Here is a 10,705-nt window from a genome sequence, read left to right as displayed (position 1 = left end):
GAGTCTCAAAACCAGAGGCTTTCCCACACTTGAGCCATGCCAGAACAGGCTTCAGGGTGGGATCCTTCAAGAGAGGGAGACTGGACAAGGCTTCTTCTTGGGGAGTCCCAAGGTAGAGCTTTTGCTTGAAAAGCAGTATGATCCATGACACTGTGAGACTCACTTTTATGTCTTGTGTCCAATATGGAATGTACCTGTTACTGACAATGGAAGTCAAAAAAGGATGCAGCTGAACCAGTGCCAACCACAGTTTAACTGCAAATGTAACTAAGAACAAATTGTGTGTAGCAGCACTTCAGAAATGACATTTAAATCTCACCAGTTCTTTACCATGAAGTGGACAGAAATTTTGATTTTCTAAATGCATGGATAACCCAAAGATCTGGAGCCTCTACATTGCTACTTATCCCCAGATTCCCAGGATACACTGGGATCTGTTAGAAATCATTACACATGGGGAAATTTTTGAAGGTTTGCATTAGAATTAAGTCATCAAGATCATCATCTTCTACCTCTTCCTTTCTCCCAAGTCATGGAAGCCCTGGTCCTGAAAACAGGCTATTGTAGGAGTGGAGAATTGAGAATGCCATTGAATCACTCCTCTAGGTTCCTAAGAATCTGAATTAGCTTGTTTCTGCTAGGATCCCCCCTTAAGGCACCGCTTCCTCATAGGGTGGGGTTTCTATGATACCCTGGTAATTAAATATTTAATGTCAAATATGACTGTCTTTTTGTCTCATGTCTCACATACACATAGACATTTGACTAGACAGGGCTTGGCAACCTACAGCTCATGAGCTAGATCTGCAGAGCTGTGTTATCCAGCCCACACAGCCGGGGGACTTTGGCAACATTTTGGTGTTGGGGGGCTTTGATGGCATTTTGCCAGTTGCAGGGCTTCACCAGGTAATAGGAGCAGCAATGAACAGAAGTGGATATGGTGGCACTGAGGGCTGGGGTGGCATTGAGGGGTGACTATAGGCCATGCTCTGTCTCCAGCAGTGGCTGTCCATTCAAAGCTCAGTTCCATTAAAGCAGTCCCCCGTTACAAAACCTTGCTGAGTCCTGGACTTGAGCCAGGCCAGTGGTGTTCCTGAACACTTGAGAAGTTGTGAATAGTTCCTCTTTATTACACCAGGGGCCAGTTATATTCTTTGCAATCAGGCAATGAATACAGCATAACTCTGCCTAAATCAGCTGCCAAAATATTTTCAGCTACAGCTAAGGTCTGGGGAGTCTGTGTTTGACATTGGGTACCAAAGATGGCTTACTCTGTGACACAGGTAGGACTGGGGAATGAACAGAGTAGAGCTGTAGAGCCACTGTGCTATCTGTTCTTAGTGCCTGAAGGCTGTGAAAAGAAGATATACTGTTGCTCCCAGAAGTGAAAGAAGAAAAGCTCTCCCAGGTAGATCTTGTCCTCCACATTCTTATAAAGAAACTCAATATATAGGTTTCACTAAAAAAAAAAAAAATTGGAGAAGAAAATCTTCACTTCATATGATAATATGTACTTCAAGGTCATGGTCGGCACCAATTAAGTCTCATTGGAGCTCTACTGAAAATTAATTGGTGCATAGGTTTTATGCCAGTCTTCTACTAAATTTCTCCCTATATTTGTACATCATATGCACCTCTCTTTATATGTGATATAAGCAAATGGCATGAGGCTGCTTTCATGAAGTTCTTACTATTTTCTATCAAAATATCAGTGATACTGGCTTCAGGACAGCTCTGGGACTAAGGTTTAGCAAAATATATTTGTATTTTTTTAATCTCATCATGTAAAAGATAGTTACAAATGGTGCACAATAGCAGCTCAGCTCCTTATAATCCTAGTTCCTGACATCTTTAAGCATGCAGAATAGCGCTCACCTGTGCCATTTGTCCCACTGAAGTCATAGGAAAAAATCCTGGACGTAAGTACAGAAGAATCAGGCCTATAGCTGATTTACAGAATGTCTTCTGCTAAAGTCGCCTTTACAGAGAGTATCTCATACTGATTGGTTGTTTGCAGTTGCAAATAAGGAAGTGCTTAAGTGGGGGATTTCTCAGTGGAAGTTCCCAGCTAACGTCAGTCATAACCAGTACAGGAGGCTGACAGAACTGCATTTCATAATCGGTTGACAAAGCTTCCAGACTGCCTAAAATTTGTCTGTGTTGTTACTGAAGAAAGTGACTGAAGAAAAATATTCTTAATGCAATTACTGATAAGGTAATCAAAAAATTTAGTTGCTATAGTTTCTACTGCTTGTCTTTATCAAGTAACTACTGGTATATTAAGGTTCCAAGACAAGATGTAAATACTACAATTGTACTAACATCTGCCTTAATGTTATTTTAGATTGCACTGTCTTTGTGTGACCACATTTAGGTAACTGCTGTTTAGCTATTCTCTGGAACCCAAGACTTCCTTTTGTTTCCGTCTGCTATGACTATACCACAAGCAAAAAACAAAGCTGTTATAGTATAAGTTTTACACTGGCTAATACTTTTCTGTTCAGAAGAATTTAGAGTTTTTTTCTCCTTTTTTAGCAATTTCATTCCAACTTGTTTCATCATTTGCCCTTCTTCTGCAACCTAGAGATGTTATTTTTCACCTGTGCCAGAAGATTTATTTCCCTTTATTCTCCTTATTTTCTGTTTTCAGTTCTCAAATATTACTTCTGTGACCCAACCTTAAATTAGGTCTTCTCTTAGTTTGATAGAGTACCTTTCTGCATGTCTCCACAGAAAACCCAGGTTTTCATTTTGATAACAAAAACATTCATATAATGCCATAGGCTGTGCTGGCACCTAGCAATATACATTCCTTAGTGAAAGTTAATAGTCTGGAAAAGGTTTAGACATCTGACGTGGGCCACCTAGTGTTTGAAAACATGGCTACATTAAGAGGCTTGGAAAAAAACGCTTTTAACCTTTCAGTTTCTGATATTTGGCTTGTAGAAGCCAGTTTACATGTATAAGCCTGAAGACATCATTGGGGAATTGGCTTAAACCTACAGTGAAATGTACTTTTCCTGCTATTATAGTTCATTACAAACATACCTTTAACAGCTGACATCTCTGTGATACTTGTTACTTGTTTTATAATGAGTGATATGTTGTCTACATACATTTGTATATTACTCCCAAAGTAAAAAACAGTATCATTTGTTAAATTTTTTTGACAAGGATGTAAATCCTGAAGCACCCTGTTTGCACAGTCATGTGACCTGCTTGACCTATTTTACTTGTGCAGAATCTGGGTTTCCATTTTGTTAAAAGTACTAAGTTTCTAATCTTCCTCACTGCAAACAGTGACTTCCAAATGTAGACTGCATGCAACTCACACAGTGAAATCTTCCTGGGTCTGCAGACAGCTTTCTACAATGATTCAGAAATTTGAACTCCTCTACACCCACTAATCTCACTGCAGCTTTAACTCTAAACCCTTTAATATCCTTATGGGGTAGTGGATAACTTTAAAGAGAGCACTGATGGGAGTGAATCCCATATGGAGCGGTTCATAGGGGTGCTGCAGGGAACACAGGGAAAAACGAGAGGAAAAAAGGAAAGGCAAGGTGGGAAAGGAAAAAAATATGGTACGGAAGATATTTTTCCTTTCTCTGTTGTTAAATGTGGCAATAAGATAAACAACATATCATGATTAATGGTAATAATTTAATGTGTGAAAGGCCATTTATTTTTAATAATTGTTTGTATTGTGGTAGTGCTTAGCAACTCGGTCATAAACTTAGACCACATGTACTGAGTAATTCCCATTGAACACTAGTGAGTTCTGCTATAGACAGATGGGAGCAGATATGGCCCTAAATTTATACCCAATGAATTATGGTCCCATGGGCTGTAATTAAAAGTGGAACTGTGCCTATCTACCAAAAGGGTTTGACATCTCTAGTTTCCTACAAATCTACTAGAACAAACAGGACCATATTCTATTCTGGCCACTAGGCACGTAAGTGGATTTAGTTCTTGAAAAGCAGTTGATGCAAAAGGTGTGTGGGTCCTCTTCCTCATTCTCACTCATAGGTGCTGACTCTGTAGGTGCTCTGGGTTGCAAGCACCCACTGAAAAAAAATAGTGGGTGCTCAGTGCCCATAAGCCATGGCCATTTTGGTTTTACACTGCAGATGTTTAAAAAGTGCTCTACTGGAAGCAGCAATGCATTACTTCAACCCGACTCTGCAGCATCTGTAAAGATCAGGCATGTCAACGCGGCTTTTTGGCACTTTTAGCTAAAACTGATTCAGTCAGCTATTAGATAAAAGCCCCAATAAAGCACCCAATATTTACAGACATCAGGTGAGCTGGGTTGAAGTAACTAGCTGCCTCTTCTGGGCACATGTGGGGCGTTTAATGTAAAGCACCATTTTGCGGGGGGTGGGGGAGAAAGGGGACGGGGGGGAGGGTTATGTTTGCAAGCACCCACCGGCAAAAACTGAAGTCAGTGCCTATGTTCTCACTGTTTTATGATTCAGTCTTAACAGTAAAATGATGGTTTGTTACAAAAGGATATGCATCAATGGATTTTCAATTACTTCAAGCCTAATAGGCAGAGCAGAATCTGGCCCATAGCATACAGATTTTACACTGCGATTGTAGAGAGTTTCTTCTTTTTTTTTTTAGCAGAGCATAGTAGCTAGATTTTATTCAAGCAGTCAGAGATTTTGTAGAAAAAAATAGGATACACTATTGTACAGCAGGTGTGCAGTGCCACCTTATTTATCTAAACCTCCTGAAGGATGGGGAAAAATGCTAAAGTCTGATGACAGATCCTTCTCATGCGATTTATCACAAAAGGATGCTACTGACAAGCTGTTAAATAGAAGAATTATATATGTGATTTCAAAAGAGTGAAGTCACGGTTTCTAAAGGATTGCCATTTTTGTGCTGTCAGCTGTAAAAATGTCACATGGAACTTTTCCTAAGTGTGTTAGAAATTGATTAGTGAACTTTTGCTCCTTATCCATCAGCATGTATGTTACAGCAGAACTAGAGCTTGTATAAACTGTTATAGTTCCACATATCAATAGATTGATGACTACACCAAGTAAGGAGATACCTGATTATCTTCACTATTGTTAGATAACATTATTTGATTTGTGCTGCCTTTAGTCCATTTTAGTGTATTTTAAATTGTATGAAATTTAGCTTAGCCTGACTTGAATATAGCTGTTGAGTATCTCTCTGTTATTGGAAGTACTTATTGGGGTATTCTTTATTAGTAAACAGAGCGGAACTAGTGAATGGAATGGTGCAGTATAAAGGTATGTGACAGAACTAGATAAAAACTAAAACTATGTAAAATCTTAGGGGAAAAAGAAATAAATAACTTATTTCCCCTGTCATGCAGCAGATAGGTCAGGGTGGCTCTTTAGGAGACTAAGCTTTAACAAGAAGGAAGACCTTTTGTAGGAAATAACATGTCATGAAGTAGGTTATCTGAAGGACACTCAGCAAGCCTTAGGAAGTTGGTCAAGACTTCGGCTAAGGATCTTAGGTTTTTTTAGGAAGAGTGCTCATTGCCTCCTTGCCTTCCTGGGGTGTTCTTCACAGCCATACAGTAAACTCTGCTTTAGCCATTTAGGGCAGGATGAATTGTCAGCTTCCAGTGCAAATAATAAGCTGTTAGTAACTAGCAGTCTTATGGAAAATTGAGGGTGGCCCTCACTGAAACCCTAAAGATGACCTAAGACTAAATGAGTGTTAGACTGGTCCTAAATTAATCTGCAATGGTAAATTGATAACTGTGTCCCTAATGACCTTCAGATACATAGGTGGCATGTGTGGGCTCCAGTGAGCCTCCTAAGACATGCTGGAGGACTCTTTCTTGTGATCAACTAAGAAAATGTGAATGGGTATGTGCGCACCACAACCCCTACACTCCCAAGGAGCATAGCTCTTGAGCACATCCTGTCTGCCTGCTCCCATTTGCACACAGCAAGCTCAGAAATAAGATAGTAGAGCTGTGTTGTAGGCATAGCGTGTCATCACACCAGAGGCAGAGGATTAAAGAGCAGAGGTAGGAGTGCCCTCAGAGCAGCTTCCTCACCTCATTTCCGAGGTGGGCGGGACACGCTCAAAAGCAGCACACTCCAGGAACACTGAGGAAGTGAAGATGATGCACCCTAGATTTATTTCTGTAGGAATACTGTGTGACTGCTTTCCTGTTTGGTTTTGTGGTGCTGCCTGTTGAATGGAGTTATGTCAAAGGGGGTCATAAAGGGTTTGTTAAAAAAACCCAGCAGGAAAGACAGAACAATGACATGGGTAAGTCAGCTTCCAGTATACAGCTTCAAGGGGCTCTCTCCAGGCTAGAAAGGCTAAACCTGGGATTAAAGACCTAAAATCTAGACAAGGTTCATTTTAAGTCAGCTAGAGATGAGTGGTTTGCCATAGGCTACAGATTCCTCCCTCCTTACAGCTGAGAAGACTGGACCCAAATGAGCTACAGAGTTAGGGAGGCTAATTTAAGGGGATGTGTGTGAAGAACTGTGTATTTGTGCATGTCCTATACCTTGAGGTAAGTGAATAAATGATGCTTTGTCTAAATCAGTGGCTTTCAAACTGTGGTCCGACTGAATTAGTCACAGTTGATTCCCAGGGCTGGAACCTGGGTCCTGGTCTGACCAGGAGTGAACTGTGGACTTGCATCGTAGGACGAGGCCTGCCCGCTGTAGGGGTACACTTTATAAGACCACCAGGTGCAGCTAGCCTTTTAATTGTGACACTTCTTTCCTGCTGGTATCAGGAAGTCCACAGGAAAAAAGTGTGGGGGGGAGCCTTAGATCTACTGCCACCAACTCTTTCCCATCCTAAGGTCCCTAAGAAGAAAGTAGTACAAAGCAGGAACAATAAACTTATAATGGAAACTCAGCTGCAACTTTGGCTGTACAGTATTTCAGCTGTAGCAAATGAAATTATTGACTTGCCATTCAAAAAGAATCACCCTAGAACTGATTTCAGAAATAGAACTATTTTCCTAAATGAATTATATGTGAAAAAAAATTAAAGGACGCTTTCTTCTTAAAATCCTTGGATGGAGAGTGCTGTGGATCATCAGAGCATGTATTTATCACATCACTGCTGGTGTCCAACGGCACACATCCAGAGATCTCTCCATGCGGCAGTGAAGTGCAGCCTCTCCATGGGGGCGAGGGAGCAACTAGGCAGAAAAGCGGCGGATATCTGAAGTGGGTAGGGAAGGCAGAGCTGGGGAAGTGCGATTTTCGGCCGGAGGCACCGAGGCACTCTTTCTCCTGCTCCATGAGAAGTGCCAGCACGAACCTTTCCGCGGCCATGCTGCAATAGAGATGTTTGCCAGACTCGTTTAACTGGCTCGCAACCTCTGAACCCGTGGTGAAGGGGCAGAGCGCGAAGCCGGGCTGTGCTCCGTCACATGGCTTGGGTGTTCGGGACAAAACAGGAAGCAAACGCAGGTTCCTGGGTTCAGCCCGCTCAGCCGGAGTGAGTCAGGGGAGCAGCGCCGGTGCGAGGAGGGCTGTCTGCTCACTGAAGACTTCGTAAGTTTGACTCGCTTGTCAACGTTTCTCCGCACCCCCCGCGCGCAGCCGGCGCCCGAGCAGCTGCCGTGCCCGGGGCAGCACCGCAGCCGCGCGGCGACTCCGCTCGCTCCTCCTGCTCCGGCGTTGCCTTCTGCTTCGCTTCCCTTCAGCCCTTTGTGTCTCGGGCTGTGGGGAGCCGCCTCCCTGCCCCGGGGCTGAGTGCACAGAGCAGTGCAGGAGACGCGTAGCTGCCGGGGAGAGCTCGCTCCCCCCGCGCTCGCAGAGGCGGAAGTGCCGGGGGGGGGGCGCCGGGGAAGGCGGAGGTCCGGCCGCCCGGGGTGAGGGGAGCAGCGCTTCGCTCGGCGGCTCCCGATGCGGAGACACGAGAGGAAGGGGAGTTTGTCCCCTGCCCCGTCCGACGGGTCCCTCGGGCGGCAGGAGAGTTAAACCGGGCTCCGTTTCTGCTGGGAAGTGGTGAATGACAGGAGACTTCTCCGCTCCGGGGAAGCTGTAGCACAAGACCAGCCAGGGGGAAACTGGCATCGCTGCTTTCCGGGCCTCAACCGTGCGGTCCCCGTGGGATGCCTTGACTGAGTCAAGGAGAGTTTCTTTTGTTTTTCAAGGAATAGGTCTCTCTGCCTTGTGGCAGGGGTGAAGGTGCCCGGGTCCTGGGGGCTTTTAGTGTATTTCTGACTCAGGAATGACAAACCCTCTTGGTCTTGTTGACAAGACATTACTTCAGCAGTTGCTCCCACTCTGAAGGTGATCAGAGGATGAGCTACAATTAAAATGTTTTCGTTTTAATTTTGAAAAAAACCCAGTGGATGAAAGTGAAAAGATGATCAGAACAAAAAAAATGCAGAGAAGAGTTTGCTTCCGGATAGTGCCAATATTCTGATGTAAAACTATGAAAATGTGTGTGCTTCACTTTTCAGAAAGCTTTGGGGGTGTTGCAGGCAGGACCACTTACAGTGTGCAACTTCCCTGTTGTCGGGATCCTGGCAGAATTAGCAGGTATCTGGAGAGAGAGATGAAGTCTTCTGCTTACTCCATGGCATCCTGCAGAGCGGTTGACTGACTAGTGGCTCTGTTCATGGAGCTGTGCACCACAGCATGAGTGGGAGGTGTGTGTGGGGAGAGACTACAGACATGGGCCCAAGCGTTTGTTCTCTCTTCTGTCATTTTTAATGTAGTCACCATCATTGTGGTATCTGAAAACCTCCCACTGCTTCATCAAAAATCTGACTGACTTGATTTGGTACTTACAGCCATTTTTCCTTGCTGTACATTATCATATTATTGTGCTATTCCATAGCACAGTTGAACTAAATTATAATATCTCCATATAGAACACAGCTGTGAATAAGAAGTGCCAAGGCCACAGTGGTGCCTTAAGGTTGTCACTTGACTTTAATTTTACCTCCTCCCACATATTTGTTTTCAGTAGAGTATTTAATTACACAATTGCGTTATTCGAATATTATAAAAGCCTAAGCTTGTCTGTCTGTCTGTCCGTAATGCTTTATTCACACTCTGATTGGCTGACAGAAGCAGCCAATCAGAGTGCTGCAAGCGTGGGGGAGCCCTGCCATGATTCCAAAGCTGCGCTGAGGACCGCTGGCCTCGGCTCCCCCGCCCCCGTCCTGCAAGAGGCAGAACATGGGGCATTAGGTGGCGGTGGTCCATCCCAGCCCCCCTCCCTCCCCCACCACCCATCAATGTTGACGGGCAAATGGCTAGTATTTGTATAAAGTTTCAAAATGGTACTTGCTTGTGTGATTGGAAAATGCAATGTAACAGTAGATGCATGTACCATTTTGTATTACTACATTAGTTTTATTGTACTGTGGTTAGAAAAGAGCATAAACTCCTCAGTTTGGAAGAGCAGTGTGTATGCTTGCTCTAACTCAGGAGTGGGCAAACTCTAGCCCATGGGCCAGAGCAGACCCATGGCAACTCTATTTTGAAGCAGCCCCTGCCCATGTTGCTGCGGCGGGTTTCCATGCAGACCCCAGCAGTGGCAGGGCTGTGACACTATGGGACTAGGGGTTTTTTTGGAGATCAGCCCCAGCAGCGCTGGCAAGGTGTGTGGCTTGGCAGGGAGCTGCTCCTGGGCTGGGATCTTGTGGCAGTGACAGCATGCTCCAGAGCCAGGGCAGAGCTGTGATATACTGCCTGCACATTCTGGCTCCATCCATGCTGTCACTGCTGCAAGATCCCAGCCCTGGCCCTGCAGCAGCTCCCTGCCCAGCCACACGCCCTGCCAGCACTGCTGGGGCCAATCCCCATGGAAACCCTGGCCCTGTGCTGTCACAGCCCTGCCGCTTCTGGGGCCCCCATAGAAACCGGCTGCAGCAATGTGGGCAGGCCTGCTGGGAAATGGAGTTCAGCCACCAGCTGGATCTGCCATTTTGCCCACCCCTGTTCTAATTCCTGGAAGGCCCCGTGCTCCAAAGACTTGTTTTCTTTGTGTGACTTTGTGCCCTTCTAGCCCCCCTCCCCCCCCCCATTATTGTAATGGAATAGGATTCTCCTTTTGGATAACATCTCTTTTATGTGGGAAGGTTTAGTAGCCCTTCTCAGTCCTTCACTGTCACCAGAGGAGAATTAGTAGTCCCCTTCTAGCAGTAGATATTGGTATTGATGAAGTGATGTTTCAGAGTGCTGGGATTCCTGGTAGTGGTGATTCAGAGAGTAGTTGATAGCAAAGAGTGGGAAATATTGAACTGAATTATTCTCAAACGTTATTGCTATAATGGAAATCTTTTTAAAAAACCCCAATGATTACATTTTGAAATGGCATATTTTTATATATTGTGAGGGAGGATATGAGATTTAGGTTCATAGAAATGCCAACAAATCTCCTGTCCTACATGATTATAAGTTCTGTTTCATGTGTAAATAAAAGGAGACAGATATTCAGCTGGTGTAAATAAGTGGAGGCTTTATGACTTCACTCTAGGTGAGCATTTTGTGTTTGATACTTTGTACTAAATGGTGCATCAGAGCTCTATGTAACATCTTGAAACATTGATTGTCTCATGGAGGCTTAGATGTGCTTGACAGTCCAACTTAAAGAGGACTGGGTCATATCTATTTTAGTAAATATGGTAACTAAATGCTTTATAAAATAATGGAAAGGCCAGCACATTTACCACAGAGATGCACAATATGGTAAGGGTACTTAAAGGAAATAA

At 44.1% G+C, this 10,705-nt stretch overlaps 1 protein-coding gene across 3 annotated transcripts in view; it reads left to right on the top strand.

The window, feature by feature from the left end:
- Positions 1 to 2,118: 2,118 nt before the first annotated feature.
- Positions 2,119 to 10,705, top strand: part of TANK (TRAF family member associated NFKB activator) — a 44,851-nt gene continuing 36,264 nt past the window's right edge. The window contains exon 1 of one of the 3 annotated variants that reach the window (XM_019554323.1): positions 2,119 to 2,215. The gene's annotated coding sequence lies outside the window, so the exon portion shown is untranslated. Of the gene's footprint in view, positions 2,216 to 7,031; positions 7,527 to 10,705 lie in introns of those variants that run through there. The other 2 variants (XM_019554325.1, XM_019554322.1) reach the window with 2 other exon arrangements.

Source organism: Crocodylus porosus, unplaced genomic scaffold (genome assembly GCF_001723895.1).
Source record: "Crocodylus porosus isolate Cpor-Errol unplaced genomic scaffold, CroPor_comp1, whole genome shotgun sequence".
Lineage (NCBI taxonomy): Eukaryota > Metazoa > Chordata > Crocodylia > Crocodylidae > Crocodylus > Crocodylus porosus.
Note: the sequence above shows the minus strand (reverse complement) of the source record. Positions and strands in the feature narration are given on the sequence as shown.